Consider the following 17943-nt stretch of genomic DNA (forward strand, 5'->3'; position numbering starts at 1 on the left):
ACAATCTTTGAAGAATTGATCCATAATAGAAGGAAGCCTAATGAACAGTGGAAGATATACTATATCTTTTTCTTTTCTCGTCACTTTTATAAGTAACAGTAGATGTACAGTTTTGAGTGTGACCTTTTTTTTACAGAAAAAAAAAGAAAAGAAGGATTTATTTTAAAACATAAAAGCTAGAAGCTGAAGTGTGATAGGAGCAATGCGCTGATAAAAATAATGTATCTCAGGAAACAAGGCCTGGTCCCATGCCTTCCTGTTGCAGTTGCTTAAGAAACTGAAAATGTATAATCAGGAAACAGTCCCTGGGTTCTTTCTTTTGCGCCAGAAACGACCGGTGAGAGCTGGGGCTAGAGAGCAGTGGTTCTTCCTTAGCACACTTGCTTTGTTCTCAGCATATTTGTTTGAACATCCAGACACCATCAGGGAGTGCAGAAAAGGACAAACACTATGCAATCGTGCTGCTGTGGGCCACAAGTCTTACAAAATAAAATGCAGATCAGGAACGCCAACTCTCACAAACTGTCATTTATCAGAAGAGACCACAGGAGTAAAAAATGATACACTCTAACAACAGTGGTGTCCCCAGAAAGAGAATACACAGGAGAGAAATTAGCTTTATTATTAATTAGGGTGATGTGTTTAGGGATAACTGATTTTTTATCTTTAATAATTTACTTGATACCTCTGTTTTAATTTTAGGTTAAAAATACCAGCATGCGTCCATCCTTTGTTTGCGTAAGAGAATCTTTCTATTTGCTAGAAGGACATTTCATATGAAGTTGGTAAACAGCATGTTGATTAGAACAGGCTGTGCAGAAGGAGCACTTATCTTTAGGTCCCACATGTCCACATGACCCTCTAATATTGCAAGTGTGATAGTACTTCCTCCAAGACACAGCTGTCTTCGGACACATGATACATAGAGCTTTCAATGAGTAAATAAAATTCTAAGGGCAGGGAGATAGCTCACACCTATAGACCCTGCAACTCAAACACCTGCTGTGTTTCACCTTTCACACCTTTCTGCAACAGTGAACTTGCTTACACTACAAAAATCAAACACACACACACACACACACACACACACACACACACACACACACCCTGACATGGGAAAAAACAGTATCATGCCTCATGACTACTTAAATTATGGATAACTCTATTCTGTATTATTTCTATGGAAACTAAAATTTTTGTTCATAAAATTAAAATTAACAAAGAAATATTTTTCTCCCTCCTCCCTTCCCCATAACTGTCTAATATCAACATGTTGATGCTGCTCATTGATTCTGATAAAATGGAGAAAGCAAGAGTCAGTGGAAGGAACATGTGCTATGGTGCCAGAAAAGATCTGGAGTGGAATGCCAGAGCCCCAGCTCCCTGCTCACCACTTGTGTTGCCTGAGGTAAGGGTCTTACTTTCTCTGAGTCTCTGTAAGATGAGAATAGTGAGAAACCTCTGGAGTTGGGTGAGAACCAAATGATGTAATAGCAGAATCTAGCAAAGTGCCTGCACAAAGTAGGCATTTAGTGAATATTAACTGAATCTCAATCTAAATCCATGAGGTCAAAGAGAATACAAAATATATTAAAAAAAAAAAAAACAACTAGGACTATTTTTAGTCCTTCAAGCCATTCTGCTGAGTTGAGGAACATGTTTCGTGTGCTGTGCCGATTAATCTGTAGATTAATTGTGAAGTTCCTTATATGAGTTTTTCTCAATAATGAATCTTTTCAGTACCCCAGGCTATCATCTGCCCACAATAAACTAGACCAAATATTATTCTTTAAATCTATGTTTCTCTCCTTCCATGTATACACATTCTAAAAGCCCTACCTGTAATGTTAGTCTTTACATTCTGCTTTACTTCTAAACATTCACTAATTACTTTTGCAAATCCCTTTCATTAATGAGGAGAAAAATATCCTTAAGCTGTGTGAACTATGCCAATACCTTTAAAATATTTAAAGCTGAAAGAGACAAGTTGAACATATAATGTCTATATTTTTAGAGTGTCTAAATGTCTGTAGTCTTCCTCAGGGCTGGCGAGGAAGCAAGTCCTCAGTTTCAATCAACCATGAAAGATGAAAGGATAGTGCAAAGGCTTGTGTCAGCAGACCAGGTGGAGCTGAAGTTTCCTATTCCTCAGCTCACTCATTATGACTCTGCAGGTGGGGTTCTTGCTGAGATCACCATGAATAATCCAGGCGAAGACAGGCTTGCAGCAAGCAGCATCTTGCTGACCCAAGATAAATTATGTTATAAGTATTTTTCTACTACTTTATGTGAAATAGAGGGAAACTGACTCTTGAGGATATACCCAGAAATATGAACTCCTAATCACATACTGCTATTTGTTTACAAAGAATAAAATTAGAGAACAGCAATAACTGCAACTAAAACCAGATCCCATTTTTAACACAGTAGCTAGACTAATTTAGCATGGAGACGGGTAAAAGGATCTGTACCTGTTATCAATTCCAACTCACAGAGATATGAATCAATGTTCTAATGCCTCAGTGCTTCACTTTCCCCACCTGTAAAAGAATGGGCTACACTTAACATAGGAGATTTTTATTTCTGGTTTCTAACCATCACCAGTTTTCCTGAGACTGGCTATACCCTGTGCTTCCTGGGGTTTGGCTGTGTGAGGCAATGCAGTCTTCTTTTGCCTAAGCCAATTCCAGTTGAGTTTTTGACTTTTGAAATCAAATGTGTTCCAATTTACATGACCTAACTATTCAGAGACAACAGAAAAACATTAACTCCTCAGATGAAAAGAGTGACATAAATATTTTACATAATAGAGTAGTAATAGTTAAATCACTTTTCATTATTTAATCACTTTCCAGAAAATAATTAGAAATGGCAAGCAATGCGGTTGTTGACTTTACGTGACAGTGTTCATAACTCATAAGAGGAATAACTGAATATTCATTAACAACTGACTTCCTCTGTGAAATCTAAGTTTTGAAGCTATTTCAAACAAAATTATTTCCTAATCATCACACCCAGTGACTATCTCTTCCTTCAGTTATGTCTCAAGTTAACTTACTCTGCTGTGTTTGTAATCAGAGCCCCTCTCTTCCTCGGGAAATTTTATCCCACTAGTTGCAAGTTCCCATCAATTAGAACTTGTCTCCTTGGGTATTCAGCCTCCATCTCTACTGCTCTCTTTCCATTTGCTCACATGGATCCTTTTATCTTCCCTGTACTGATAAAAGAAAAAGCCCCACAACCCTATTTTCTCCATCAGATAAAGATAAAACTATTTTTCCCTCTGACTCAAATAACCTTCTCAGAAGAGAGTGAGAAGCACAATAACCTAGTAGTCAAGAGTTGAACAGACACCCAGGTGCGGTGGCTCACGCCTGTAATCCTAGCACTCTGGGAGGCCAAAACCGGAGGATTGCTTGAGCTCAGGAGTTCAAGACCAGCCTGAGCAAGAATGAGACCCCATCTCTACTAAAAATAAAAAAAGTTAGCTGGGTGTGGTGGTGCATGGCTGTAGTACCAGCTACTCAGGAGACTGAGGCAGGAGGATCACTTGGGCCCAGGAGTTTGAGGTTGCTGTGAGCTAGGCTGATGTCACAGCACTCACTCAGGGAACAGAATGGGACTCTGTCACAAAAAAAAAAAAAAAGAGTTGAACAGATCTGAGCTTGAATCTGCACTTCATTAATTCCAATATCAGAATGTAATGTAGTAAATTAACTTGTGGAAATTATCATTCAGTCTGTGTCACAATTTGCTTAAAATGGGGATAATAATATTTCCACTTAATAGGGTTTCCATAAGGAGATAATGCGTGTCAAGTGTTTAATGGAATACTATACACATAACCAACATCCCCAATAAACTTTAGCTATCACCATTATTACCATAACCTCATCTCCAGTTCTTCACTGGCTGCTTTTGTCCTTTACATGTTGCACTTTTCTGTCTTTTCTCCTTATATTGTTCCCAGCTCAACAATTCTACTCACTAAACCTAACTCTTCTCAGTTGCTCGACACCTCTTTTCAGCATTTAGCCTAGTAGTTCACCATCTCCTTTTTGAATCTCATTCCTTCTTTGACTTTTCTAGTTCCCTTCCTAGTCCTCTAAATTCTTCTGTGTCTCTTGGCTAGATCTATTTTCATCTTTAATGGGGGCTTTATGCAGTTGATTCATGGGTCCTCTTCCTCAGTGGAGAGCATGGCCATGGGGCACTTGGATCTATAACCCAAGTGCTGATAGTGTATATTGGGCAGGGAGAGGTTTGGATCACAGGGTTCTCACCAGGTTTTGTTTGGTGCCCAAAGATGCCATAAGGGGCTAAAAGGGCTTGTAGAAGATGGTCAAGGACATGTCTTCATCCATTCAAATTATTAGGTTTAGTCTTGGCCCATATTATAATCAAACACTACAAAAGAACATTTAAATTTGATAATACACTGGTCAAAAACTTGACATGCATGTAAATGTTAGCTTTTTATAATCATTTATTTAGATTAGCTTTATACTACAGCAACCAGTAACATAATTGCTGCAAAGTGAATGCTATACATAGCTTATTTCTTGAGTTTATGCCGTGATCTGCTATCCTCTTCCATTACAAATTCCCCTGAAGTTGCCCATCCATTTCTGTTATTTTCCAGTGCTATCTATGATGTTATTTCTTCTTTGTGTCTTATTGCAACCTTGGTTATTCTCTCCCTAAGGCTCCTTAAAATCAGAACATGAGAAACCTCACGTCTGAGAAAGTTTAGGAATGAAATCCAAGGCATCTCCAAAGCAAACAAGGAGCTCCATTATTTTGGGTGATCTAGTGCTTTACTCTGTGGAAAATGAGGCATGATGCATCTTGTCAAATGATTAGAGTAATTTTTTAGCCTTTGTTCATACATGTCTTCTAATGTTTCTGAATTAATCTTGATCATGATACAATTAACTAATACAGATCTCTTTTCCTTCATTGTCTGCCTTGTGAACCATTCCTCCCTGAAACCTCTAATAAAGGGTCATCATTCTTGTGCAATTTTCTTTGAGAGGAAGGACTATGCCTTTTTCATGTTGGAAGCAAAATGTTATTTATGAGGTAGACACTTAATAAATGCTTGATGTTCCAGGAAGAGGCAGGGAAATATGCTATAGGGATTCTGAAAAATCCTGCTTCTGTTGTAACAAAAGCTAGTGATCCACTGAGACTCAGAGTCAGGGGTATAGTGAGCCAATGAAACCACACAATTTACCTCCTCTTCTTCTTTCTTCACAGCAATCACCATGGCAAAGCAGCCTCCTTCCCACCCATCACTTCCCTCTCTCTGAACATGCCTCTGTGCACTGGGATTTTGGAAGTGGACTTGCAACATTGATTACAGGGTAAGACGGAAAGATAGTGCCTATATTTTCAATTCTCATTGTCTCATTTGATCCTTTATACCACCAAGAGAAGAAAGTAGATTAGATATAACCATATTTCATAAACAAAGAAATCTAAAGCTTAAAAAGGTCAAGAGAATTCCATAAGATTATTCTGATAGTGACTGAGAAATGGTGGGCAGTCAGGTCTCCCAATTAATATCCAATCACATGAAATTCCCACTGTCATAGATTTTTAGGGTATTACTCTACATATTAATAGTATAATATGTAACAATACTCTATGACAATGAGTAATATGGAACAATATTACCCCACATAGTGTCAGTGTGTAACAATAACAGTTATGTTTACCTTTTACAAATGTAAAGGTATTATACTTTCACATATATTATCTACTCTCAATACAGGAATAAATCATCAGGATTCCAAGCCACCAACTCTACCAGTTAGGAAGCAATCTTTCTAGTAAGTAGACATGCTTACCTGATATATTTATTCTGCATCTCAGCAATTGCTTTATAATTTCCCTAAAATTTTAGATGAACTTGTTTTATTAAGATAAATATATTTGTATCCAAACCCTACAGCTGCAATTTGATCCTCTAAGTGCGCAACCTCAGTGGTTTGTTGTGTTCTGATTTGAAATGAACCAAATGACTTTTAAAGTGAAAATTCCCACTTTAAAACCATAAACTTCTCCAGTAGACTATCACCCCCCCTTGAGGGTAGAGAAATGTCTTATGTGTCAGCACCCTTAGCTGCCTAGCACTCTGCCCTGCACACACTGCATATTCAGTAAATGCTGTATGAATGACTTTAGTCATCTTCTGTAGAGATCCACTCTCTAGAGATCCACCAGTCGACTACCTAAGCAACTTCCAAGCTTGGGGTTTTACCATTGCCTGTAATCCTAGAGCACAGATATTTTTAATATAAAAAAGCCAAGAGAGACACAATGGCAAACTGGTGGTGGGGGAGGCATTAGATTAGAACACCAAGAAAGGTTTAATCTCTAATAAAGATTATGGCCACAAATACACTGAGGCCCAGCTTTGATGAGAAAACATATAGTTTGTGTAAAGCCACAGACATCGGGGGGAAGTGGCCTACCAACAGAGAAGGCTGGAAAGAGAAGACAAGCACTATGGCAATTGGTATCCTCTGAGATTGTTATGTATTTCTTGCCTCAGATGATTTAGGCAGTTTTAGTTGGTATATTACCTCTTACTTTGCAACGGGTAAAATGGCATTTTCATGAGTTGTGTTATGGCCCATTTGTGCTTAGTATTTATGGAACTCAGTGCTGAAAAGGAGGCTTGGGCCTCAGCCAAAATGGGAAATTCAAATTCTGTGAAAGTCGACAAAGGCACATTTCTTTTTCATAGGAGAAATTCCCCCAAGGAACAGGAAGAAACAATCTCTTATTTGACTGCTCAACAAGGAAGCTAAAAGAAGATACTTGCTCTTTGGAATCTGTCCTCTACAGATGAGAACTGCTAGTTAGGAGGCAAAGAGAACTCTGAGATGTGGCCAGATTCTAGTCTACATTCTGCCTCTAATCTCATGTGGCCAGGGATGGGTTAACAGCCCCTTCTCCTCAGGTTTATCATTTTCATCAGAAGTGACCTATTCTCCCCTCCCACTCCAACAGAGAAACTCCTTCCAATTAGTTCTGAGCCCAGACCTATTTTCCAAGCAATCCTTGCCTGGCTGGAAAGCTTAGCTTATACTAGGATCCATTTGTTTATTGTGCAAACAATAAACAATAAGGGCCTGCCTCAGCAGAATAGTGAGCTCTGCTAAGGCCTTTGTGGGAGTTCACGGGAGTTAGCACAATCTATCTATGTCCATTTCTTCCTTGGCTGAAGGAATTGACCTGTTACCTCTCCCAGTAACTCAGCCCAGTTCAGTCATGTCTAATATATTCACAGGCAAGTTACAGAGTATTTTCTCGCAGTTGACCTTGAATTGTCTTTTCATTTTAGGTTTAACTGATCATCCTGAATGGATAGCCAGAGCCAAGAAATATATCAGGACTGAGCTAAGTCTGGCTGAGATGGCAATTCATTGCTATTCATTCACTGATTTATCAAACACATTGTTGAGCACCTACTAACAGCTACTGCATTCCAGGCACTGTGCTAGGTGCTAGGGATACAGAGATGAAAGATGTGGTCCCTGCCTTTAAGCTGTATACAACCTAATGGGAGGTGCCATGATGTAGTGGTCAAAATCACAGACTTTGAGTCAGTCAGATCAATGTTCTAATCCTGACCCTGCACATATTTATTTTTAACTAATTTGCACATAGTAAACCATATAAATATGTGCAAATCCTCTCTAAAGTTCATTTTCCACATCTATAAAATGAGAATGATAGTCTTACTTCACTGCGAGAATTAATGACATAAAGTATAGTACCTGGAACATGGTAAGCACTCAACAGATGACATATATATTGTCATTGTCATCATCATCGTGGAGAGAGCCATGTGAATTAACAATTACAATATTACATGTGATGTAATAGAATGGGGGAAGGTACTGGAAGAACATAGTCTGGAATGGTGATGAGGAAGAAGATTTATAAGAGGAGGGGAATTGATACCAAGCTAAGCCCAGAAAAATAAGTAGCAGGAAGTCAGGCATGGGAAGGGCATTCCAGGAAGATAGAGTAATAGCATGTACAAAAGCCCAGGGGCAAAAAAAAAAAGAAAAAAAAAAAGCAGAAAATTGCAAGTAGTTGGATCTTGGGATATACGGGCAGGAGAGCTAGCAAAGAAAGGAGCAGCCATGCTGTCATCCTGGTGGTGGCCACAGGACCCTGCACTGCCTCACTTCCTCCACTGCCCTTTCCATAAAAGAAACCCACAGGGACCATCTCCCTCCTTAGGCTTTAGAGACATGGGTGGTTTCTTTCAGTTTTCCATTTTTTCCCATGCCAGCCACTATGGGTGTCAGAAGGGAGGAACAGGGCCCTGATGGAATCTTTAGGAGTTTCCCCTGAGAAGTGTGACCCACCCACCAATACCAGACCAGGCTATAAGTCCATTTGACTCCAGAGAGTGCTCTATCAAGTAGGAGGAGGTCCTTAAAGAGGAAAAGAAGTAACAACTAGTGTTTAACTACTACAGAAACCATTCCTATGGCCAGTGTTTGTTTTTCTCACTGATGGCTTTGACCTAAATAGAGCTTGGAAGGAGCAACTTTAAACTTACTGCTTTGTGCTATAGGCAGGTTCAGTCAAATCAGGTCAACAGGCGCTAACTGAGCATGTACCTTGTGTCTAGGACTCTGCTAGGCACTATATAGAATGACTAAAGCAATGTGCTGAGATTCATAGAGGTCACCTACAGGCCAAGTTCATGGTTACACAGCCAGTAGGCATAGCACCTGGAACATAGTAAGCACTCAATAGATGACATCTATATTATCATTGTCATCATCATCCTGGGGACTAGAAACCCAGGTCCACAGGTCTTGAGAGTTCATGCTCTTTCTGATACATTATAATGCCCTCCTGATGTCAAGCATGGCCACTTTGGTTCAGAGACAGCTAGGAGGTGAAGTACAAGCCATGGCTAATCAATATGTTACACATCTTGTTGACTTAACATGAATGAGCCTGGCACAATAGAGGTCTTCATCTAACCAGTGAATGGAATATTGAATGGTCTTGCAAAGTATAAAAATGTACAGTATGACCAGGAATCTCTTAGAAAGCTCAGCTGACCCTGAAGTCGTCAAAATTTGGGCCACCATTCAACTCAGTTCTGGGTATATCAGGAGAAACCATAGCTGACCTTCACATCTGCCCTCAGAGTAAGTAAAATGGTACCTAAGGAGCTCTTGGGCAGGAGGTCCAGTCTACTACACTGGGCTATGGAGAGCTAAAGGCAATAGCTTTAATTGCGGAGGTTTGTGGGCTATTTAGTTGCCTTCACTAGATTTGGTAATTGGTGTCTGAGATTATTATGCATCATGTCTTATTGGTGTTGGAGGTGGTGGGGTGGAGCACAAATAGCACAAAGATAGGGGGGTGTGGGGGTGCTCAGGGAAAGAGAGATTAGTGGAATTCAAAGACAGAAGGCTTCAGTAGATTAATAGAATAAATCTATATTAGATTAGAAATTCACTTTAAGGCCCTTGTGTCTTTTGGCTCTTTTCCCTTTAGACACAAAGATTGCATTTTAGGCATCAGTGAGAAATATCTATAACACTAAAAGAGAATATATAACCCGTCCACCTTACCAAGGGACAAAGTGGAGACATGGCTTTAAATCTAGTAACTCTTAGAGGCCTGGAAAAGAAACATCTACAGAATTACACAGAATGGGACTTTGGACCCTCCCCACCCCCTATACATTACCAAGGAGAATTGGTCCTAGAAAAGGTAGTGTAAATGGAACCGCTGTATTTCAGACCAAGAACCACAGCTGGCTCACCACAGGGACGTGGCATTAAGACACTCTCACTACCTCTATCTTAGTTTCGCTACCTACATAATGGAGATAATGACACTTCCCCATACCTGCCTCACAGAATTGTTGACAGGGTGAATAATGCAGCATTTTAACAAGCTTTAAGACCTTTGAAAGATGCCTTGTATAAGTGCTGGGTATGATTTTATCATTATCATTATTATCTTATCACTTTATCATTGCAGAAAATCATGCTTGGAGAAGCTTGCTGGTCATTTTGATATCAATCCCTGGCCAACTTTTTCTTCCTACCTAATTCGTTTCCACATTGGTGGAAATTAAGCCAATCTAACCTTCTGCTCAGTCTCCCTAGCACATCATGAGCATCCTGACCTTTGATCCTCTGCTCACATCCTGTCCCCTGCATACTCTTCCTCTTCCTCTCCATTTTTCTAAACCCAGCCCTTTTCTCAAGGCCTAACTCAGACTCCCCCTCCTCCATGAACTGACTGTCTCTTTTTGTTATTCCTCACACACAGTCAACGACCGTGTGTTGAGTCCCTGTGTATGGTTGGGCACTGCTCTAGGTACTGAGGACACAGCTCTGGAAAAGGACACTGTCCCTGTCCTCAAGAAGCAGGTCTAGTTCAGTCGCTTTGAAAATTTCTTGATGGTGATCTAGTAAGAAGCATATTTTACATCACAATCCATTGTATACATATATTTGTGTGTATGTGTTTTATATAAGTAAGTTTCACAATATAAAACTTATTCTTATTATGTATGTTGCCATCTGATTGCTTCTATTTCATTTTAAATAATGCTGGTTGTGACTCACTGCTATGATTTCACAGCCCCTTAATGAGTCTTGACTTACAGTTTAAAAACACTGATCCCGCTGAGTTACAGACAGGGAACCAGTCATGTAAAGGAGTAATTATGGTATGGTGTTAGGAGCATATACTTCCTCTTATTGTCTGCCATTGTATCTGTGGGATTCATATTACCTAGTCAATGAAAGGCTCCCTGAAGATAGGGACCATGACCTGTAATCTCTTTGTTCCAAGAAAGGTTTGGCCAAGCTTGTAGGGTCCTTGAGCCACAGTCACCTATTGAAAGAGTCACACATGCCTTATGGGACACGTCTTGGACCTGCCTTCATACTCTCTTTGTGCTTTGTTAGTGGCTGTGGGCCACCTGCGGGAAGTGTGGCCTCCGTGTGAACACGGTGGGGGATCCAGAGGGACATTGCTGGGGCTGTCAGTCAGATACACTCCCTGCAGAGGTCTGAGTGGCACGTGTTCAAGGCCGCCACAAAGATGATAGTATTGCTTTGATAGATTAGGTTTCCCTTTTCAACTCAAAGCAAGGGGTGAAAAAAAAAAAAAAAGAAAGAAAAATTCTAGACATGTCATTTTCCTGTTGTATCCTGTTGTAGATTCTTCCCCTGTTTACCTCTTTGGAAGCCATCACTCCACCATCTAGCTGTCCTGCCATGGGAGAAACTTTAGGAGTTTCTTTTGACACCATTATTCCAGGACAGTGTTCCTTAGGGGTGGTGTGGGGGAGGGACTAGTGCACAAGGAAGTAGGTAAAGGGAAACTCTGGAGAGAAGTTGTGGACTCGAGTGAGTCCTACACAAAGAGGTTGGATCTTTATAGCCCAAACCCACAGACTTAAAATGAATTATTCCCTACTAGTGACTCAGTTCTCTTTCTCCCCATCCTCTCCTTTATATCCACTGCAGCCCATGGCAGATTTTGGGACCTAGGAGAGGCCACTCCTCACTTTTTAATTCAAATGCTGCAATTGGTGAAACAAAGATTTATTATATTTTCAACAGATTGTAAAGTTACTAAGGGAGCTGGAATCAGCTCCATTTCTTCTACTTTTTGTCTACTTTCTTGGGAGAACTGCCCAGGTTGGGACACTGCCTAAATACTCTCTCTTGGCCATTCAGGCAGAGAAGGTGGTCTATCTCCAGCCCACCATGTAAAGGACCTCTCAGTGATCTGAATTTAAATGTGACATAACTTATTCATAACTGTCAGAGCAAACTGGCAAGATCTACTTCTGTGACTCCTTTTTTAAACAAAGGAGCATTAACTAACTCACTTTTGTGGCTGGATAGTTCACAGCTGTTCCTGTTTCAGGCCTAGTCCTCATGACATCACTACTCACAAGTAACTATTAAAAAGAATGTCATTCAGGTTAAATAATGATTACACCCAATATTTGCTCAGTATTCTGCTTAGCAGGAACTCAAAGCCCTGTACAAGCATAATCTCACTAACTCTCACAATGGCCCTTTAAAAGAATTGGAAAATACTTTGCCACTCTGGAGAAAGAAGACTATTGCAAATTAAAACTGACTTGATCACTTACTCAAATAATGATCACACATTGTTAGTGACAGTGTAACACTTGGGATATGGACGAGATGAGGACTGAGTCTCTGAGTGCATTCCATTCAGGCCCAGTCAAGTTGGCAACTGCTAGACTTTGCCTCAGGTTATTTTGAGGATCACCAAACTGAAATACACCTTGTACACTCTTCAAACTTGATTTTGAGAGCTTGTTTGGAGGTTCTAGCAGGGGAGTGCAACTACCTATATACCCTTGCCCAAAGTGCAGTCTTCCTCTATCTGGGAAGGTTATTCTCTTCAACCGAGCCTGCAGCTTTGGGAAGGACACACATGGAGCAGTGAGGGAGGAAGGAGACACCTGCCTAGCCAACCAGATCAGCCGAATCAACCGTGGCAATCAATGGGGTGACGGATGTTGCACCCAGATCACCCTCACATCCATTCAACTTGATTTTGTTAGAGAATTAATTCCTTTGTCTTGCTATCTCTGTGCAAGAGTCAGAATTGAAATTGCACATAGCATGTGTATCATTGTGATAGTATTGGGGTGGCTTTCAGGACACCAAACTTTAGAAGAATGGCTGATCTTTTGGGTGTGAGTAATAGCTTCTTCAGAGTGGAGATGTCTGAACTACCTTCTTCTTCCTAAATCGAGATAATACCCTGGTCAACAGTAACTCAAGAAGTTTGCAAGGATTCATTTTAGTTCAATCCAACTAAATCTCACCCTGGATTTGTGATAGATAAAGTGATCCAACATGACTGAGATAAAAGGTTCTCTTCTACTAGTTCTCTCCTCAAAGCTAGCTTTCCATGCTAGCCACGGACTTCCCCAAAAATATCCCCAGATTTCTATGAGACCCTTTTGATATTACACAGGCTGCAGCATGCAGGGTGATTTTCGAACAGCACACTCCAGGCACCTGAGTCTGAGCTAATTTTCATCATACCATCATTTGGGAGATTTGCTTTTGGTTTTGGTTTCGTGATTTGGGAACACTTATTTTAGCTTTGCCCAAGTGTCAATGAAGCTTCTGAAATTCATCGTTCTGCACACTCTCTTTTTCCCTAACCTTTCTTGTGCATGAGGCAGTTGGTATGGTATGAGCTTTTATGAGCACCTTGGATGGTTTTTTACACTGAGGAGAAGGTAACCTTTTGGGTTTGTGTCCACATATTCCCATGAAAGGTGCATGATGATATCTGTTTATCATAATTAGAGGAAATCTCCAGCCATTATCTGGAAGTGCTAAGAAAGGATCACTCAAGTCCACTTTGTATCAAAGACCAATACAGAAGTAGTGGACCTGACAGAATGAGAGATGAGAAGCTGGTCCTCCACCACTCTCTCTGTCTTTTAAAATCCTCCTCTTCTTCCAAGATCCTTATCATCCCTAACTAAATTGATTTCCTCACCTCTGTATTTCTGTATACTTTGTACTTCTTTTCTGATATTTACCAAATTTGCTGTATCACCGGTAATTTAGCATTTTATTAGTAATCAAGAAAATCTCACATTTATATGATGTTTTACAATGCATAAAGCTCCACAACATATGCTATCGCACTTGATCTTTATAACACCTCAGACAGTTACTTAATCTTTGTGAGCCTCATTCTCTTCCTTTGTAAAAAGGAATTATTCTTCCCTTTCTTAAATGAATTGGAAAATATGCCCATTTTGTCAGTCTGGGGAAAAAAAGACTTATCCAAATTAAGACTTACAAGATCATTTAATCAAATAATACTGTCAGGGTAATTGTGAAGAGTAAATGAGCTAAGGGATGTGAAAACTGCTTCGTGAAATGCCAAGGCACATTCAGATACAGAACCACAAAGGCTCTAAGTTTTCTAACATTGGTAACTGAGTGCCAGAACACAGATTTGAAGCAAAACATGAGAGGGAGAAGATTTACCTGTTCTAAATGAGTACCTGCTGGAGCACCTATCTGTCTGATTGATCAGACTTTATGGCTGGTGCTCAGCGGAAAATGCCACACTTCATAGATGGAAGAAGCAATGGAATGTAGGCAATAATTGAAGACAGGAGCATGGATAACACCAACAGGAAGAGGGTGTAGTATGAGAAGATGCCAAGGAGACCCCTTGGGGTGGAGTACATGGAAAGTAGCTGGCAGAGGAGAAACAGACTTGGCAGGAAAAGCAAAGGGAGGAAGAGATTCCAAGTCATATACTAGATGTCAATGAAAAGAAATGAAATTTTGAATTGGCAGCTTAAGGGGCTGTTGGCCACTTTGAAGAGGGCAGTTTCAATATTATAATGGGTTAAGGAGTGACAGGGACATGAGGAAATGGAGGCAATTAGTGGAGAGCTTTTGAGAAGCTTCTCTTGTAGCCTTTTGAGAAATTTGGTGATAAAAGTAATAGAGATATTGGATGATAGCTTTGGGAAGAAATAGGACCAAAGAAATGAAATAAATAATAATAGCTAATGCTTAATAATTATTTATTTTACTGTTCTATGTGTTTAGTATCCTAAACACATAGGACTTAAAATATGAAGGCTATGTGGTTTACAAAAAAATTAATGTATTTCATCCTCATCACTACCCTATGAGATATTATTATCATCCCTACTTTACAGATAAGAAAACTGAGGCACAGAGTGGTCAAATAATTTTCCAAAGTCACACAATTATCAACAACAGAACTATAGGCAATGTGGTTCAAGAGCCCATGTTTTAACTCATTTACTTTTCCCTTGGAATGTTTTGGTAGTAGCCAAATCAACGAGAAAAAAGATACTAGAAAAAGTTTTGACAAGAAAAATCAGGACTTTTTCTGATTTTTAATGGGGATGTTCAACTTGCTTGGATGCTAAGAAGAGGCCAGTACCCTAAGAGAATGAACAAGAATTTTGGGGTAATGAAGAGAACAAGATCCCAGAGCATATGAGTGGCCATCATGAGAAAGTGTAGATGAAGCAGTTCTTGTGGACAAGAATTAGCAATGATTCTCCCTTAAACAGGAGAGAGACGGTGAAGATAGAGATTAATTTTGAGGTGATGAGAAGGAAAGCTGAGCAATTTCATGTCAGATGCATGCTAGTTACGTTTCTGCTGGAAGAGATTGGAGCAGTGGTTCAGAGGAGAGAAGGCTGCACCTTCCTGGAATGGAACAAGGAGTTGGCTCTTCCCAAATTGCACTGGGGCCAACTGAGGCCACCTGGTATGATTACCAAACACCTCCTATAGTTAAAGCCATATGCTGGGATCCCAGTGTCCTTCTGCCACAGCTTTTAATTAGTTGAGAAAGATATAGAAGAAGCACTTAGAGAACAACAGAAGACAAGATCGAATAGCACTGGTATGGCTTAATGTGTTGCATGGAGCTCAGAGAAGGGAGAGATCTGCATGCTTCAGAGGAACTGGAGAAAGGCTGGGGCTTGAGCTGGACATTGAATATCAGGAAAATTTGGGGGATAGAAAAGGAGGCACGCTTTTTGGTGGTGGAGGAAGTGAGAGGAACAGAAGAAGAATCAAAGGAAGAGGGGCAGGCATTAGGAAGTGCTCACAGTAAAGGTGTTGGGACTAGGGCTCAGGGCAGCAGTGATATTCAGGCCAAAAGACAACCCCACCCAATGACCCACTCCTGATTTGGGTCCCCTTGATCTGTGCTGTCAGTCTCCTTGGCTATCTCCCATCCCTGCTCTGCTTTTCTCCATAGCAATGATCACTTCCTAATGTGTCATATTTAAATGTTTTATTTTATTTATTTACATTTTCTGGAATGTGGGCTCTGTGAGGGCAGGAATAATGGTCTTTTTAGTTCACTAGTGTATCTTCTTGGTCTCGGTCAAGTCTGGCATATAGAAGGCACTCAGGAAAGATTTGCTCAGTGAATGAATTCAGCGGCAGTATCAGGGTTTATTGGGGGTTCTTCCAGTGTAGGCTTAGGAATTTTTGGCTCACAGCCTGCTGTGGAGAAAAGCCCAAGCTAGAGAGAAGTGACAATCTGCTTCTCAAAAGGCGATGAGAAAGAAAGCTCTCTAAAATTAAAGGCAGGACTTTCCCCAGAACTGAGAGCTGAAGAAGACTTCCCTGAGGAGGAGGGGAAAGTGTTTAAGAACTGGTGGATTTTAGCCTAATTGATCCACAATGGTTTGGGTGGTAGGATAAAGGCCCCTGGTGAGACTTAATAACTTTGGGAAGCCCCACTGCTTTAGGAGCCTTCATGTCTTATTAATCTGTTCCCTGAACCCTCACCAGGGCCTGTGTCAGCCCCAGTAAAAGGGACAGTTTGTCCTCTTCTGGGCAAGGAGCCTTTCCTCAGATCCTGGTCCAGGTAACAAGGGCCCCTTGCATCCTCACCAGTTTTTATTAGCCTGGCCAAAAGGGAAAAAAGATGATTTTTTGCTCCATACATTTAGATTTAAAGTTGACTTCAAACTAGGAAACAAAGCATACACTGTTCAGAGGCCAGGACTTACAAGCCTGAGCATTGCCCAGTGATGGGGCTGATCCGTGGTTGGTACTCCCATTGTTCAGAAAGCATGCACAATAATCATGAGTCATGGGTCCTGTGCCCACTTTGAGCTACCAGTTCCCTCAGACATTAGCAGAGTTGTATAAATAAGGCAGCCCCTCTGTGAAGGGGTCATCTGACTTTCCTGCTTTGTAAATGAGTATGAGAGCCCTGGCCTGCTCTCCATAGTCCCACATCTGCAGAAGGAAGGAGGTCTGACCACACCTGTGAACACCTTGTGTTCCTTAAAAAGAGGCCATTTGCTTTTAGTCAATGGCACTGCTGTTTTGAAGGTTATTTGTCAGGAGAGATGAGCTGGCAATTTTCTGGGAACCTTGGCACGTGCCTGCAATTTCCCAGGGAGAAGCCTGTTGGCTTTTAATTTCTTTTCCCCAGAGAAAACCAGAAAGGTTCTTCCTCCCTTTGTAAAGTGCCCAGAAGGAAAGACTCCATAGGGAAAACTCTGATATCCTATTAGGAAAGGGTGAGCCTATTAGGAAAGGGGATAAACCTGCCAACCCAGTCTCTGCAGCTGAGATGGCAGTTGTGAAGATAAACACCCCTCCCCCAGGCCATCCAGGATGTCATGGTTGGTGGCCATTTCCTACTGAGCAGAGAGGCAGCTAGGGCCTGAGCCGGACTGCCTGTGGCCGGGTGCTCTGCAAGAACTGGGTGCCTGCCTGAGCCCCAGTCTCCGTTGCGGTTGGTATAACACAGTGCTGGAGGGCTGGACTTTGATACCTGTCTCAGGATGCTCCCTGGCAAAGGTCCACATGTGTCATTGTCACCTGACCAGATGAGCAAGGCGTAGGTGTTAAACTCCACTCCAGAACACTGATGTTGCAGTGTTTGGCTGAGGCAGCATGGAGGAGTGAATCTGGCCCCAGGATCAGCGGAGGGCTTTGTGTTTCTGATGGCATTCTCCTCCCCACTCTCCCTCTTTTCCTGCTTCCCTGCAGTGGACACTGACTCTACTGAAGAAGTAGAATTACAATACCTGGGTTCTAACCAGCTCCACCACTTGGTGGCTGTTCATTTCTTGGCAAATTACTTAACTTCTCTGTGCCTCAATTTCCTTAAATCTACAGGTAATAGAATCATGAAAATAATGCTACTTTCCCCCAAGTTCTATGAGAATTAACACATGCAAAGTGAGTAGTGCCTGGAACAGGGTATGTGCTTGATAAGTGGCAGTATTAAGTAATCAATAATGCTCCTTACAGCCCTCTGGAAAGGCGCAGCTGGAGGCTAGCCAGGTGGAAGCATCATAGAATATCAAGTTGCTAAATAAGGTTGTTTTGG

The 17943-nt window shown here is 41.0% G+C and overlaps 1 long non-coding RNA gene across 1 annotated transcript; it reads left to right on the forward strand.

Moving 5' to 3' along the window:
• Positions 1–1320: 1320 nt before the first annotated feature.
• Positions 1321–7380, forward strand: LOC123634669. Its single transcript, XR_006733975.1, has 4 exons — positions 1321–1408; positions 5260–5366; positions 5777–5834; positions 7355–7380. It is a non-coding gene; the product is annotated as an uncharacterized LOC123634669 (long non-coding RNA).
• Positions 7381–17943: the final 10563 nt, after the last annotated feature.

The sequence above is a fragment of the Lemur catta genome, chromosome 3 (assembly GCF_020740605.2).
Source record: "Lemur catta isolate mLemCat1 chromosome 3, mLemCat1.pri, whole genome shotgun sequence".
Classification (NCBI taxonomy): domain Eukaryota; kingdom Metazoa; phylum Chordata; class Mammalia; order Primates; family Lemuridae; genus Lemur; species Lemur catta.